Genomic DNA, 16,252 nt, shown 5'->3' on the forward strand with positions numbered 1-16,252 from the left:
GGTGGTAGGGCGCGCCCCCAGCCTCGTGGTGGCCTCGGGACTCTTCTGGCCCATCTCCGGTACTCCGTGGGCTTCTTCTGGTCCGAAAACAATCTCCGTTGAATTTCAAGTCAATTGGACTCCGTTTGGTTTTCCTTTTCTGCGATACTCAAAAACAAGGAAAAAATAGAAACTGACACTGGGCTCTAGGTTAATAGGTTAGTCCCAAAAGTCATATAAAATAGCATATAAATGCATATAAAACATCCTATATGGATAATATAATAGCATGGAACAATCAAAAATTATAGATACGTTGGAGACGTATCAGCGTGCGCGGTGGCTCGTAGCACGAGGAGAAACTTTTGCTTACAAGCCGTGGACGTGCATCAGTTCATAGTGGGAGTAACATAGGTAGTAATGTAGCGCAGTCCAAGACAAGTTTGCTTATGTGGCATGTATTTAATGAGAGATGTGTTTAGAGTAACATAATATGTTACTGTAACATAGCGCTTTCCAAGAGAGGATGAGTCTACAAGGTAATAAATGAAGCCAACTAGTATGACACTACTACTATGTTACTTTGCATTATGGAGGTAGTAACTTAGACTAGTGTCATATGCATGACACTAGTCTAAGTTACTCTGCACTATGAGCAGCCTAAGGCTGCCAGTAATGGGAGTATCATAAGTAGTATCATGCATGCCAACTAAGCAATGTTAATGAGGTGGCATAGAATTAAATGAATAAAGAGATGGTTGAGTATCATATCATGATACCATATCATATTAAATGATGCGCTACTTTGTGTCATGCATGGTAATAAATGTAGTCATCTATTGTACCAACATATAATACTAGGCATTACGGATGTAGTATTATACACTAGTATCATATGCATGATACTAGTACATGATACTCTCCATTACAACCGGCCTAAGAGCATGGTTAATAGTATAGCCAACTAATTGCTATAAGAAACTGCCATGTCATGTATAACCATCATTTATAGTCACTCATATAGTAGTGTGGGCTGCAAGGTTGGCTATAACATTACTACGTAGTACTTTTTTCAACCTTCTCTCTTTCTCTTTATTCACATTTATTCTACTCCCTCCGTCCCAAAATTCTTGTCTTAGATTTGTCTACATACGGATGTATCTAATACTAAAATGTGACTTGATACATCCATATTTAGACAAATCTAAGTCAATAATTTTGGGACGGAGGGAGTATTTGTCTAGGAATCCGCTTATAGCTAGGCTCTTGCATGAGAGCCCACTCCCCTTAGAGCAAGTATAATAAGCTTATGTAAGCAGGCTGTAAGGATTAAAATATAATTTTTCTGCTGACGTGGAGGGAAGAGAAGAGGAGCCGGCTACAGAATAAGAGCCAGCTACAGCACGTGCTCCTAGGCACTATGTAAGAGTGGGAGGTGGGCCATGTATTAATGAAGTAGCACATCTTTGTATCTTACTATTATACTTGAGAGAGAGTTCCTTATTTAGCATCGTCTTCATTTTTATTGCCCTATTCGACACTAAAAAAAATCTTCCTTATATAACACAAATTTTAAATTTTGTTCATTTTATAACACTTTCATCCATTTTAACTACTAACGGTGTTACATGACACCTGAAAATAGGACTTTACCCCTTATGTAATTTGTGACAAGAATTATTCAAATGACCAAAGAAGCCGTTATTTACATGGTCGTGGAAGGTGGCGGACAAAAGTAGAACTGGCTTTACCCGTGATGCACACGTAGAAACATACGTACACATGAAACTGGCATGTACTAGCGTGAACCGGATACATCAGGTCAATAGTCTCGCTAGAGAGCAAGCTTAGCCAGCCCAGGCCACGTGCATGTATGCAAAGTTTATGATGTTGCTTGTGTGCGCTATTGATACAGGAATCAATCAAGCTGCTTGCTAGTCTGATTCTTTGAGCTAACTTTGCATGCAAACAATTTCTGATGACTTGATTTAGAGTTTTACAAACCAACATGCCCGTCCTCCATCCGGTCGATTCCAGTCCTTCTGTACGTGGTAGCAGCAACTTTAAGGTCTCGTCCACTATCGGCACTGTACATGGGACCGGGCTAATTAGGACAACCAAGCTTACTAATGGCTATCAAAACGTAACGCCGGGCAGCTTAGCGGTCGAGTAAATAAAACAAAGTTGCCAACATAATTTAAGTTGGATGTTAGTCACCGCGTGTGCAGTCAGGCCGTCAGTGCATTGCATTTCTTGTTGTTAATTAGCCGTTCAAAAACAACTCAACCAACCTACATACTACCAACATACTGGTGTCTTGCAAAGATGCAGAGGCGCCTGCACGCACCAAATGACCAGCACATCAGTCCATAAGGGCAGGAGATGATCGAGCTCAAAAGGTATGCTCTACACTCGCAGAAAAAAAGGGTTTGTCTATTGTCCTATAAGTACCTCAGCATCTGCACGTATACTGTTTCTCCATGGACCTGAATACCCGACGATGTCATGGCGCACTGAAACTTCATTGTTCATGTAACCACCAAAAATATATATGGCCTTTTTATTCGTGTGAACAATGCACTAGGGGTAAAATCATCTTTTCACATGTCAATTAACACCGTTAGTACTCAAAATGGATGAAAGTGTCACAAAGGGAACAAAATTTCAATTTGGTGTTATATAAGGAAGGAAATGTCAAAAAGGGAAACAACATTTAAAATAGTGTTAAATAAGGAATTCTTTCTGTACTTGAAGGCTACAAGGTTGGCTATAAATGACATGACAATGTCATATAGCCATCAGTTGGCTGTACTATTAACCATGCTCTTAGACTATCCACAGTGGGAGTAACATAACATCACACATCTCAAGGCAAAATAGATGATTTGGTAAGTAATTAATGAGAAAAGAGAAGCATGTGGTAACATAGCTAGTTACTGTAACATCACACATACCAAGACAAGATGAGTCTACAACCTAATAAATGAAGTGTTGCATGACACCACATATATGTTACTCCCCACTATGGATGTAGTACTCTAAGAGCAAGTATAATAAGATGACGTAAGCAGGCCCCAAGAAGCTATGTGAGAGTGTAAAGTGGGCCATATGATAGAAAAGTAGTACTTTCTTGTAGCCCACTACTATACGTGTTGGCTATTATATTGACTATAGATGACATGGCAAGATGTTATGGCCAACAACGGGCTATATTATTAACCATGCTCTAGGTTAGTACTACCCATTGTGAATAGTCTTACTTTTTCATCGCTCTCTCCTCCACATAGGCAAAAAATGCCATGTAAGCGGGCTATAAGCCCACTATTATACTTGCAGGAGACAGAGATATGAAAAAGTAAGGGGAGTGGGCTCTCATGCAAGAGCCTAGCTATATATGCATTCCTAGGTAAATGCAATAAATGTGAAGAAAGAGATAGAGAGAAAATGGAAAAAATTACTAATGTACTAATAGCCAACCTTATATCCCACACTATTGCATGAGTGCATATAGATGATGGTTGTAGATGACATGGCGGTTCCTTGTAGCCATCAGTTGGCTATATTATTAACCATGCTAAGGCTAGTCATAGTGGGCAGTAATTTAGACTAGTAACATATGCATGTTAGTAGTTTATGTTACTATCATCATAGTGGGTAGTAACATAAATGTAGTGTCATGCAAGCCTTCATTTATTATGTTGCAAACTCATTTTGCATTGGTGTGCGTTATGTTACGGTAACATATTATGTTACTACAAACACCTCTCTCCTCATTAACTCCATACCACATAAGCATATATGTCTTGGGATGCGTTATGTTCAAAAAACCTTCGATTAACATGTGTTCAAAAACAAAAAAAATGTCAAAAATTACAAAACAAAGACCTCGATATTAACTAGACGGATGGGTCACTGCAATGGTTTATCATACTCCGGTCACCCATCTCATGACTACACCAGCCTCAGCACGGTTAACTTGGGAGTTTTGTTACATGAGCTGTCGGTAGGGAAGTTGGTCCTTGCTGATATAGGATGCCTCCTCGTATCCTTTATGGCATACCCGGATGACCGCATGTTGCTGCCCAATAGCAAATGCCACGTCCCCTGCGAATGTAGAAGTTTCCCTCCCTCGTCTTAGCTGGTTCACGTGTTTTCCTTGTTTTAAGCCGCCTGCCCACCTATAGAACCTTCTCGCGCTGGCCAATTCCTCTCCAAACAACTAGGGAGGCTGTTGAACCGAACAAGTCTAACTTGTTTCTAGTGGGTACATTGACGTGGCATCGAGAGGGTGTGATAGCTGACTCTGGCAAAATAATTGATGACTAGTACCACGTTGGCATACATGAGCATGGGGCCGGACGCATAAAAAGATGTGCATTAATCTCCAAAAAGGGTTGACCATGTCCATGGCTACCATCCCGTGCTCGGTCATTTAGTGTGTGCTTATCGTCATTCTGCGAGTTGACGGGACACATCAAAGTTAATACGTAGTACTTAGTACTCTCTCCAAAAATGGCCGACCATGTCAATGGCTACCATCCCATGCTCGGTCATTGAGTACATGCACTATTCACGTGCCATCGAGGAGGAAAAATATTGCATAGCACTAGGTGCCATCGTAGTGCACGACTCACTTACGCACTGCTTATCTCCATTTTCTTACATGACACGTGCACCTTGATGCTAGATGTCCCGCGTGTTAGCAAAAGGATGAACAAAGCTCATGTAAAAAAAGAGTGGAAGAACATAGATTCCCGACGACTGAGAAGGAGCAAGGAACCTCGTGGTGGAGCGTCTGCACTCATAATATTTTATATTATTCAGCGATATAAAATCAACCAATCATCTCCACAGTATACTAGAAGAGTACAAAACACGGCAGCCCAGTGTAGTACTACATGGCTAACCTACGCTATCACCACATTTCATGGCCTCCGTGCGACACCTAGCTCTAGTAATCCAGCAGCCCGTATTGCTTCTTGCTCCTTGTCTCTTTCAAAGTGCGGCGGGCTGGCGTGTTTGCCGTCTATTGAGGTCGGTTAACTCATCACATGTGACCGACTCTTGGGGGAGATAGTTGTTTTGTCGGTTTGGGGCAACTTGCTCCTATTTAACCCTCATGTTCGGATACTTTAGGGCTATTTGAGCCCCAACTAGCTCAAACAAACTCTAACCCATGGATCCAAACAGGGCCAAAGTTAATCTCGGAAAACGCATTAAGCCCTATATACATGGACAGACGGAGTACATGATACTAGCAAACACTCACCAGTAGTAGTAGTAGTTCATTGGTTGGTTTCGATTTTTTATTCAGTTGTTGTGCTGCTACCGTCCAATATTCGCGGGTGGTTGTTTCTAGAATAAAAAAAGGAGGTACCCTACTTATGTTACTCCCACTATGCCTAGCCTAAGGTTATTAGGTGACCTTGCACTTGGCTCTTCGCCTCTTCTGGAAGTCGAACAATAATGATGGTACTACAGTAGTACTTCTGGCAATCTGACACCAAATGAACTGATGCACGTCCACCGCTTGTAAGCAAAAGTTTCTCCTCGTGCTGCGAGCCACCGCGCATGTGTTGGCAAGGGAGAAGGCATAGTAAGCAAGCTTCTCGTCGTTCTACGAGTGGACGGGACACATCAAAGTTATTTGGTACTCTCTCCAAAAAAGGGATGACCATGTCATGGCTACCATCCCGTGCTCCGTCGTTGAGTACATGCACTATTCACGTGCCATCGAGGAGAAAAAATATTGCATAGTAGGTGCCATCGAAGTGCATGACTCACTTACGCACTGCTTATCTGATTATCTCCATTTTCTTGCATGACACGTGCACCTTGATGCTAGATGTCTCGCGTGTTGGCAAAAGGATGAACAAAGCTCACGTAAAAAAGAGTTGAAGAAAATAGATACCCAACGACCGAGAAGGAGCAAGGAACCTTGCGGTGGAGCATCTGCAAGGAACCTTGCGCGTTTTCCCCTGTTTTTTGCCGCCTGCCCAGCTATAAACAAATAAAATAACATGAACTCTTCGCTAACAACTAGAGACGATACATCAGGATGCTAAGTTGAAGATGTTTCATAGTTTATATTGATAACCATGCAAGAAGCCACACATGTGCAGGACGCGTGCAACCATCACGCCAACGCACTAACTCATGCCAATCCAACTCATGCACATACGCGCATAGCATGGAGCACACAACACACGGACACAACACATGCATGCACACACACTCGGCCGCAGAATGCACGTGAATAACACATGGATGCGCACACACTCGACTGCATGGAGGCGTGCGCCATATGTGGCGACATCCGGTTCGTCGTGCTATGGCGAAGCTCGCACACAACGGCGCCTACGCATCTCGGCCTTAGAGCTAGCACCGATGGAAAATCACAAACCCTGCACGCACATGAGGACGTATGGAGTGCCCACGACGTGGTGCATCCCCAGTCGCCTCTACTCCTTCTGCGCATGTTGTCTATCAAGTCGGCTGCATGCCTAATGATGATGTGGGTGAGATCTTCTAGGACTCAGATGATGACGAGGAAAATTATGAGACTACACACAGTGGGAGTAACATAGGTAGTAACATCACACATGTCTTGATAAAGTAGATGATGTGGCAAGCAATAAATGAAGAAAGAGAGGAAAGTAGTAACATCACACATATCAAGGCAAGATGTGTCTATAGCCTAATAAATGAAGTGTTGCATGTTACCACACATATGTTACTATAGAGGTAGTAACATAGGCCCTATTTGCTTCCACGAGTTAGAGTTAGTTTGGGTTAGTTTGGATTCAACTAACCTAAAAGTATCCAAACAGGAGGGTTAGTTTGGCTTAGATGCATCTAACCCACACAAAAAATCTAACCCATCCAAGAGGTGCTTATTTAGGTTAGTTCTTCTTGGGACCACTAAAAAAATACATTTTTCTCTCGCTCTCTGCGCAGCGGATCCCTCCCCACTTCCTCGAAGCTTCTCATCCTCTCCCTCCCTCCCTCTCGCACCGCTCGTGAAGGCGCCTCGTCGTATCAGCGCTCCCGTGCACTGCCGGTAAGCATCCCCGCCCTATCCTCCCGTTCCAACCCCCTCGTCTCCCTAGGGCTCGTCTGCCCGCCGGTAAGCAGTCGTGGCTCCTTGTGCGGCTCGTCCCCATCGGCCTCGGCCAGCGCCACTCCTTGCGCAGGGACGGCGGATTCGGTCGGCGGGCTGCGCGAGAGGCCAGCGCGGCTCCTTGTTGGGCTCTATCCCGTCTGCCTCGGCTAGGGCTTGCTCCGCCAAATCCGGCAGGTAATAGGGTCCAAAGTAGCCAAATGATTGATAAAGAGCATTTATTGTCAATCTAACCCTGCCATCCAAACACCTTTTTGTTTAGAGTTAGTTCAGGGTTGGTTCAGGGTTAGAATCTAACTCTAACCTCCAACTGAGTTAGAGTATCCAAACAGGGCCATAGACTAGTAACATGAGCATGTTACTAGTCTATGTTACTACACATTGTGGCTAGTCTGAGGGGGTTGTCTCCAATGGTGTTCCTCGGCTCACACCACTCGCACCTCTTGCATCATGGTGGTAGAGCTTCGAGTCATTCATCTGGTACACGTGGCATCTCAGATCTGGACACCAGGTGACGTACACCGTCAAGGTCCACGGTCAAGGGGGTCAGGGCGGACGCAACCTCTCACTGCGTCCGCCATTTGAAGCGGAGCGCCGGCCTAGGGCGCCGCCCGCTGCACTCCCAGCTGTACCCGCCTCCTCACCGCATTCAAAAACCTACATTTAAAACCGCATGGAATGCGAGAAACCAACTCCGGCCACACACATCCGTTCAGGAGCAGACGCCAGCCAAGCTCCTCCTTCCACCATTTTGTCCACACTTTCGGTGGCATCCGACGAGCAGGAAGAGCAGTTCTCCGGCATAAAAGCCGTCTGGGTGGCCCGCCGAGCCCCACAGTTACGAGCGAGGCAGCTCACTTGTCCACCTACCTCGCCTAGCCCGTCGGAGGCAGTTGTCGGACTAAGCTAGCACGTGGTTCCGCAGCTGGCCTCTCCAATACAGCTCGAGGAAGAGTGCCGGCTTGCTCCACGCCAGCTTGTCGGGGAGCACGGCGGCATGGGTATCGTCGCTGCCCTCGACGCTGCCACGTCATACATCACCTCCAGTGTCCGCGACTACGCCATCCGTCGTCGACGCGCTCGTAGCCGCGACATGCAGGCAGAGAAAGAAGCTGCCGTGGATGTCGACGAGGTGATGCGGCTACGCGGATGTCGACGAGGTGACGGGCAGCACATCCCCGCCCGCTTTCATCATCGAGGAGAAGTAGAACACGGGAGGCCCCCGTCGATTGTATCCCATGAAGGCCACCACCGAGGCGACTCCGGCGAATACAGCCGGTGTCTTGCACGATTCTTCTTCTGCCGGATGCTGGAGGAGGACAAAGAGATCGGGCAGCGACCATTTAGATTAGGTATTTTAATTCTACCAGGCTTGTTGTAATGGGAGTATTATAAGTAGTATCATGCACGCCAACTACTAGTAGTAGGCAAATTTGATGAGGTGGCGTAGAATTAAATGAAGAAAGAGAGAGAATTGAGTATCATATTATGATACCGTATGGAATTAAGACCTCTTCCAATACAAATGTGCTTAGATGAGGTGCTAAGTGCATTAAATGGCTTAGCAAGTCAAGTCTCCAATGCATAGGTGCTTAGTTTATTGTTGCTAACCTTGCTTCATTTAATTAGCTATAGACTCAAAACTGTCTTTCCACCATTTCTTCCTGGGGTCACCAAACTAGTCTCTCTCTTCTTAATTAACTTTGTCGGATTACGTGTTCCGGCAGAACCCTTGAGGTTCGAACTCTGGGATGCGCACGAAGATCTCTCTCCCCCTAGCTCACGCTCTCGCCACGATCTCAAATCCTATCTCGCCGAACCCATGGAACAAGGGACACAAGAATTTATACTGGTTCGAGCCACGATGTGGTGTAAGACCCTACTCCAGGGTGGTGTGGTGGATTGCCTTTTAGGATGGGGATGAACAAGTACAAGGGAAGAACAACCTCCTGAGGAGAGGTATTCTTGAGCTTGGTGAGCTTGTGCGTGTGAGGATCCGTCCTTGGCTAAGGTGGTGGTTAGTCCTATTTATAGAGGCTCGGGTCCTCTCCCCAAATGTTAGGCGGGAAGGGATCCCACAAAGGCCAATTTGAAGGGGGCAGCTAGTACAAGCTATCCTGACAGAAGGTGGTCTTTGCCTGCCAAAGGCTCTAGTGGTGACGCCATCATGGGCTCCGCGGTGACCTCCATCCTACCGTCCTGCTGGTCTTGGTCTCGTTGCACCGATATGGAAACCTTTGCCTGATGCCTCGGGACTCCTCGCCTACGCTCGCCTCTTTAGCACCAAAGAGGCAACTGGTACTCTGTGCCTGCTGGCGCCCTCCTGGCCTTAGTCGTCATGGCTCACGTCATGCGGACCTCGCGAGGTGCCCCTTGCATAGATCTCTCTGCTCCTTGGGAGCCAGCCTAGGGAGGTCGCCCCTGAGGAGGTCTTGTGTCGTCCGCCTCGCGAGGGTCTTGAGTGTTTGCTGATGAAGATGGGCCGTACCTGGCCGCTAGTGGAGCCACGCCGTGGGCCGCAGGCAGGCAAGTCTGGGGACCCCCGTTCCCAGAACGCCAACAAACTTGCCACATCATATTTTATGGCTACATGGCAGGCTTAGCGGCTATACGTGATGGAGCACTGGGAGAGGCCAAGGCTGGTCATAGTGGGGAGTAACTTATACTATAACATATTACTATGTTACTCTAAACATCTCTTTCCTCATTAACTACATGCCACATAAGCAAAATTTTCTTGGAGTGCGCTATGTTACTAGCTAAGTTACTCCCACTATGAGGCGGGCGACAAGCCGACAAGGTAGCCCGACGACCCCTTGAGATTGAAAGGCACCCGCATGATCTCCTCTCCTTGTAGGGAAGGTTGGGGTCCTTTGGGTACATCTCCGACGACATCTGCGGCTTCCGACGGCGTCGTTGCCATTTCATTAGTGTAAATAATTAGTCAATTCCTAGTCAACAATCAAAACCGCCTAAACTCTAATATGTGAACACGAAAACCGCTCAAGGGGGTGATATACCCGGTTTTAGATATTTGAGGGTAAAAATCGTACCAAAATTGACTTTGGGGGGTTATTTGTCCATCAACTTACATTTGAGGGTGAAAAATATACTTCTTTCAATGGTCCGCTCGTCAGAGTATTCTTTCAATGGTCAATGGACCGAGTGTGAGCAAACCGACCTCAATCGACGGCAAAATCGCCTGCCGGACGCACTTTGAGAGAGACGAGGAGCAAGAAGCGATACGGGCTGGTCGTGTCATGCAAGAAAATGGCTGGTCTCATGTTTAAAACTTGTTGTATTATAGTAGAGGTATATGTAGATGTAGTGATGTAGTGTAGACGTAGTTGCAGATGTGGATGTACATGTTGAGATGTAGAGATAAGTGAGACTCACCAACGGTCACCAACATAGGCCGAGTACATGCACGAATAACCCACACAAAAAGGAGTACGTGCGCGAAGAGAAAAATTGCACGCACGGACGCAGGTACTCTGTGCCTCATTCCCGAACACACGCATGCGGGAACACGATGGAGCTCATTTCTGGATGAAGAGGCAGCTCACGTGATAATTTGACGCGTTTGGTAGTTGTTCACTTAGTGGAGGGTCGGGAACCACGCGTGGACGAGTCAAAGTTCGACCATAACGCGGTGGCGTGTTTGTTTTTAATTTTTTTTCTTCAATGGAACATACGTAGTTTTTTTCTTGAATGGCACCTGAATCGTGCACATACTCAATGACGGAGCACGGGATGGGATGGTAGCCATGGACATGGTCGGCCCTTTTTGGAGAGTACTACACTGGTACTTTGATGTACATTTTGAAAAAAAACTACTACTTTGATGTGTCATGTCAACTTGCAGAACGATGAGAAGCTTGCTTACTACGCCGTCTACATAGCCCACACTTTGTACGGGTAGTTATAGTTGGAGTCACTTAGCACACTCCAAGAAAATATTGCTTATGTGGCAAGTAGTTAATGAGAAGTGGTAACATAATATGTTATTGTACTCCCTCCATCTAGGTGTGTAAGTCACCTTACAAAAACCAAATAATCCCAAAACACTTAGGCACAGTACATTTACTCCCTCCTCGTTTCTTGTTTTGTGACATATCAACCAATAAGAGATGTGGGCCGTGCATGCTTTCAATGACTTGAGACTACCAAACATGACATGAAGTGGTTAGTTCATTGCATGCAATGCTATTAATTAGCAAAAAGGCATTAAGTTTCCTCGTTTTCCTCTCCACCTTCGTCGCAGTGCACAACATAAGATGACTTACACACCTATATGGAGGGAGTGACATAGCGTTTCCCAAGACAAGATGAGTCTACCAGGTAATAAATGAAGCCATCATAACATTACTGTAATACTCCCTCCTTTCCGGTTTATAGGGCTCAATTCGAAAATCTCACCAACCAAGGTAGATGATGAGTGGTGGAATACTTTTTGTAATTTGCAAAATGACCCAATTAATGCTCTTGTTTTCCTCAAAAATTTATGTTTACCATTGTATTAATTGCAATGCATGCATGCATAAAGTACATGCATTGGTCAATTTTCTCTTAATACTTGCATGCAATTATTTAATGCACCTTGAAATCTAAACTTGTGATGGGGAACAACCAAATTGATCCTTATAAAATGGAAAAACTAAGATTTTGAGATAAGCCCTATTAAGCGGAAAGGAGGGAGTAGTAACATAGACTAGTGTCATATGCATGAAACTACTAGTGAGTATGGGAACACCTGATATTTCCCCGTCCAGACCGAACCCAAGTTGGCTTCTCACCTTCTTGGCCCAACAAAACCCCTCCCCCCTCCCGCGCGCGCTTCCCGCCTGGCGCTAGTTGAGCCCACCGCTCCACATTGATGGCAAGTCAGGGCGATGCGACCTCTCACTCCTTCCGCTGTTGAAGCAGCGCGCCGACCGAGGGCACTGCTCGCTGCACGCCCGGCATTTTAGACTACACAGTGGATAGTAACTTTAGAGCAAGTACTGCAATTAGATGACATAAGCAGGCTATAAGGATTTAAATATAGTATTTGTGCTTAGTCGAAGGAGAGAGAAGAGAAGCGGGTTGTAAACTTGTAGCCGGTTGTAGCAGGAGCTCCAACATACTTTGTGAGACAAAAGGTGGGGCCATTATTAATGATATAGTATTATACTAAAGGGACTAACTATTGTACTAGCAGGCTATTAGGTTGGTTCTAGATGATGTGTCAACTTCATATAGTCAGATGTTGGCTATACTATTAACCATGCTCTAAGTGTGGTGTGAGTGGGACTAAAGTTTAGTCCCATACTGCTATGTGAATGTGAGTTGCACCACATAATAATGTGATCTATTCTAGCATTTCCATGAGCATGATAATAGGAAACCTACACGCACGCTCTTCGGGAATGAGCCTATCCAAGGACAAAAGCTATCCACGTGGTCTATATTTTTCTTGGTCGGAAAATTTATTAAGTCATTAATTAATAATTAACGAACACTGTAATTACTCGGCCGTTTCTGATTCTTTTGGATAGTGGGGCTATTATTGACTTGTAAGTGGGGTTTGGGCCAAAGGCCTACTATTATACTTGGTCTTACTCGCACGACCGACCTGACAGGCTCTACCCTAGCCGCCGCTGTATCATATGGTATAGCACCGTTAAGAATCTTAGCGCCGCCGCAGAATTCTTCTCCAGCCCTCCTTCCGGTGTGCACCACGAGAAGGGACGTCAGTCCTCTGAACCCCGCCTTTCGTGATCCTGTACGTGAGAGGGGCGATCAGGTTTTTGGGGAGCACACTCCTGTGACTACTGCCAGTGACGAATTCCTCAACGACAGCCTTCTTCCCTGTCCTCGGTAACCTCTTCATCAATGACATGAGTGACAACATCAACCACAGCGGTTCTGCTCCCGCTGTACAGTATGAAATTCTGTCCTCCTGGTTTAGTCCGCATCATTACTTCGATCTTTGCAATTGTTGTCATGATCTATTTACTGTTGATTCAGATTAAATCTCATAGTAAATTGCTCATATATTCAACAATCCAATCCAAAAACCTGATTATAGGCAATTTACTCCGAGTGGTTTTGCTGCGCTTTTGGAGCCGCCTACTTTTAAGGGGGTGCAATATAAAAGGTGGCGCACAAGAGCAGTGTATTGGTTTCAGATCATGTACTGCTATGACACCACTAAGGGTAAGCCTGAGGGCGATCTTAATCCTACACAGCAGGAAGCTTTTGAGAACATGGATACCCTCTTCAAAGCCACCCTGCTGAGTGTTCGTGACGATTCCATTATGGAATCATATACGTCGTTTGACAGCGGCAAAGACATGTGGGTTGCGCTCGAGGCCATGTTTGGGGCCTCGGGCGCTGGCAAGGAGTTGTACGTCATGGAGCAATTCTGTGACTACAAGATGACTAATGAGCGCTCTGTTATTCAGCAGAATCATGAGATACAGTCACTCGCTAAGGAACTTGAGTACTTCAAGTGTGTGTTGCCGGACAAATTTGTTGCTAGGACCATCATTGCCAAGCTTCCACCTTCGTGGAACGATTTTTCTACTTCCTTTGAAAAACAAGAGACATGAGTTTTCCGTTTCGGATCTCATTAGCACTCTTGATTTTGAAGAGAAGGCGAGAGCAAAAGACACACGTGCTCGGGTCACTGAGGGAGCTTCTAGTGCCCACATGGTACACGAGAAGAACTTCGAGCCCAACTAGCCCCAAAAAACAAGAACAAATCTCAGGGGAAAGGAAAGTTTGATGCAAAGAACAAGCCATCACATTCTACCAACTTCAAGAAGAATTATCATAACGCGAAGTGATACAAACCTTAATTTTGGTAGCACCCCACAAAATTTATATGGCTGCATCTACCTGTTGTCAGCTAACCTCATGGTGCTCCAGGTATTCCTACATTCGTAACTAGGTACAATGACCACCGCAAGATGAAATAAGCTTATTCGTACGTTGACATGCTGATTGCAGTGCGGAACGATCCTTTCATGTGTGGAGGAGCAAACAAGCAGTGCAGCCGAAGGTGGAAATCAACCAAGGAATTATGAAATTATATATAATCTTCCTCAGGCAGGTCAGTATCCCTTTCGTCTAGATGATCGAGTTTTGTCAAGACGAGCTATTGATATGTGCTACTGTTTTGCAACACCGTTTAAGTATAGCTATTTTTTTCCTATCTTTTTAGATTCAGGACAATGAAGATGATTTCAGGGGAAGTGCACAATATGGACTCATGTTGAGACATCTCTATTGCCTCACGTGTTTGCTGCAAATGTGTGAGCATCGATTGCAAGATGAGGCAGCTAGCTAGTTGTGGAGTTGCAAACATCCACAAAGTGCTCGCAACATTGAGAAGAAACAAGCATGCGCAGGAAATTAATGCGTGTGCAGGGAGGACCTTTGCTCAGAGAAGCATCGACCGATTTTCTTTATTTCCACACCTTCTCACAGCTTTGTATTGGTAATAGTATGGTGAATCATTGAGATGCATAAACATGTTGAACTTTTGTTCTTCTCAATGTTAGTATGCATACCGTATCTTTTGAAGCTTAGTTTAGTGTGAATGTTGACTAGCCTGTGAACCTTCATAATCTAGTAAGTATATTGTAGGCCCATTATTTGACACCTCACTTTGCCGTGCTATGCGACCAGTGTGAGTGTCTGCATCCAGTACCGCATCCTCTAATTTGGTGGATGCCAAGCTGAAAAAGTTACTGATGAGCCATAAGCTGGAAACGTCTCTTTTTTCTTTCGAATGGGCAATAAGCTAGAGAGTGTCTCAGGCTGCCTCTAGCACAAGGCCCTCCAGTACGAAACATGGGCAGCTGACTGGGCCGATACAAAAGCCTATCCATCTTCAAGCCCATTTGTTTTTGTTTTTTGTGAGGAGAAGCCCATATTTCTTGAAGAGGGGGCAATCCTAGAAAAACCCTCCTTCCTCCTTGCTTCCACTTATACTGTAGCTCGCTCTCTCGCTTCCGTATCCCCCAATCGCCCCTGCTCCCCATCTTCCTCACTCGTCCAGAAAACCCCCTTCTCACCTTCTTCCTCACTCGTACAGAAAACGCCTGCTCCTCTTCTTCCACTCCTACAGAAAACCCCAGCCCTCCTTCTTCCCCACTCGCACTGCCACTAGGCTCGTCTCTGGCTACTCTACTCAAACTCATGAGCTCAGCGCAACACCCAAAAGGAAAATGGAGTCGGCTAGCCCCAGCGCCAAGAAGATGAGGCTCCCGCCAGTGGCGACGCCGGTTGTACATCCCGCACATGGCAGCGCGGGGAGAAGCGGCGAACGCCCCCCCACCCGTATTTGAGGAACCGGTAGAATCTCCGGTCGACCGCATCAGCGATCCCCCGGATGTCATCCTTGAGGAGATCATCTCGCTTCTCCCCACCAAGGATTGCTGCCGCACACAAGTTCTCTCAACTCGGTGGCGCCCTCTGTGACGCACCGCACCCCTCAATCTCGAATGTCGTCAGATATCTGTCCTTCCTGAATTTGATCTCCTCAGAGCCATCGTCTCCTCTCACCAGCAGGGCCCCATTCAATGCCTCTCTGCATCCCGACACACTACCTGCTATCCATACCCGTCACGGTGGACGCTTGGCTGACATCCCGTGAATTCGGAAAACTCCAGCAGTTTGAGTTCTACCATTAACACGAAAGTTTCATACCACGAACACACCAAGAATTCATGCCCACACTACCATTGTCCATCTAGCGGTTTCCTCCTCTCTCCACACCTCCACCTTCATCCGGTGCCATCTACCAGACGATCTAGTACAAATACTTGGACTCCCACTGCTAAAAAAAATTCGCTTGTGGTGGTTTATCTGTCGGAGGCCTCACTGCACAACATCATCCACTCCAGTTGCCCTGCCCTGGAGCGCTTGCTGATTGTTTTGGGAATAGAAATCCCTATCAGTTGTCTCCAAATAAAGTCGCCTCACCTTAAAAGCATTGGAATTTGTTTTGAAGGGCATCAGCTCATCATCGAAGATGCCCCTTCACTTCAAAGGTTGCTCCTTGATAATTGTTATAAACCTTCGCAAATAACTGTCGTCTCTGCACCCAAACTGGAGACCTTGGGTGTAATTCGTGATCCGTTTAATGATCACTGGAAGTTGGTG

This window comes from Aegilops tauschii, chromosome 2, assembly GCF_002575655.3.
Source record: "Aegilops tauschii subsp. strangulata cultivar AL8/78 chromosome 2, Aet v6.0, whole genome shotgun sequence".
NCBI lineage: Eukaryota > Viridiplantae > Streptophyta > Magnoliopsida > Poales > Poaceae > Aegilops > Aegilops tauschii.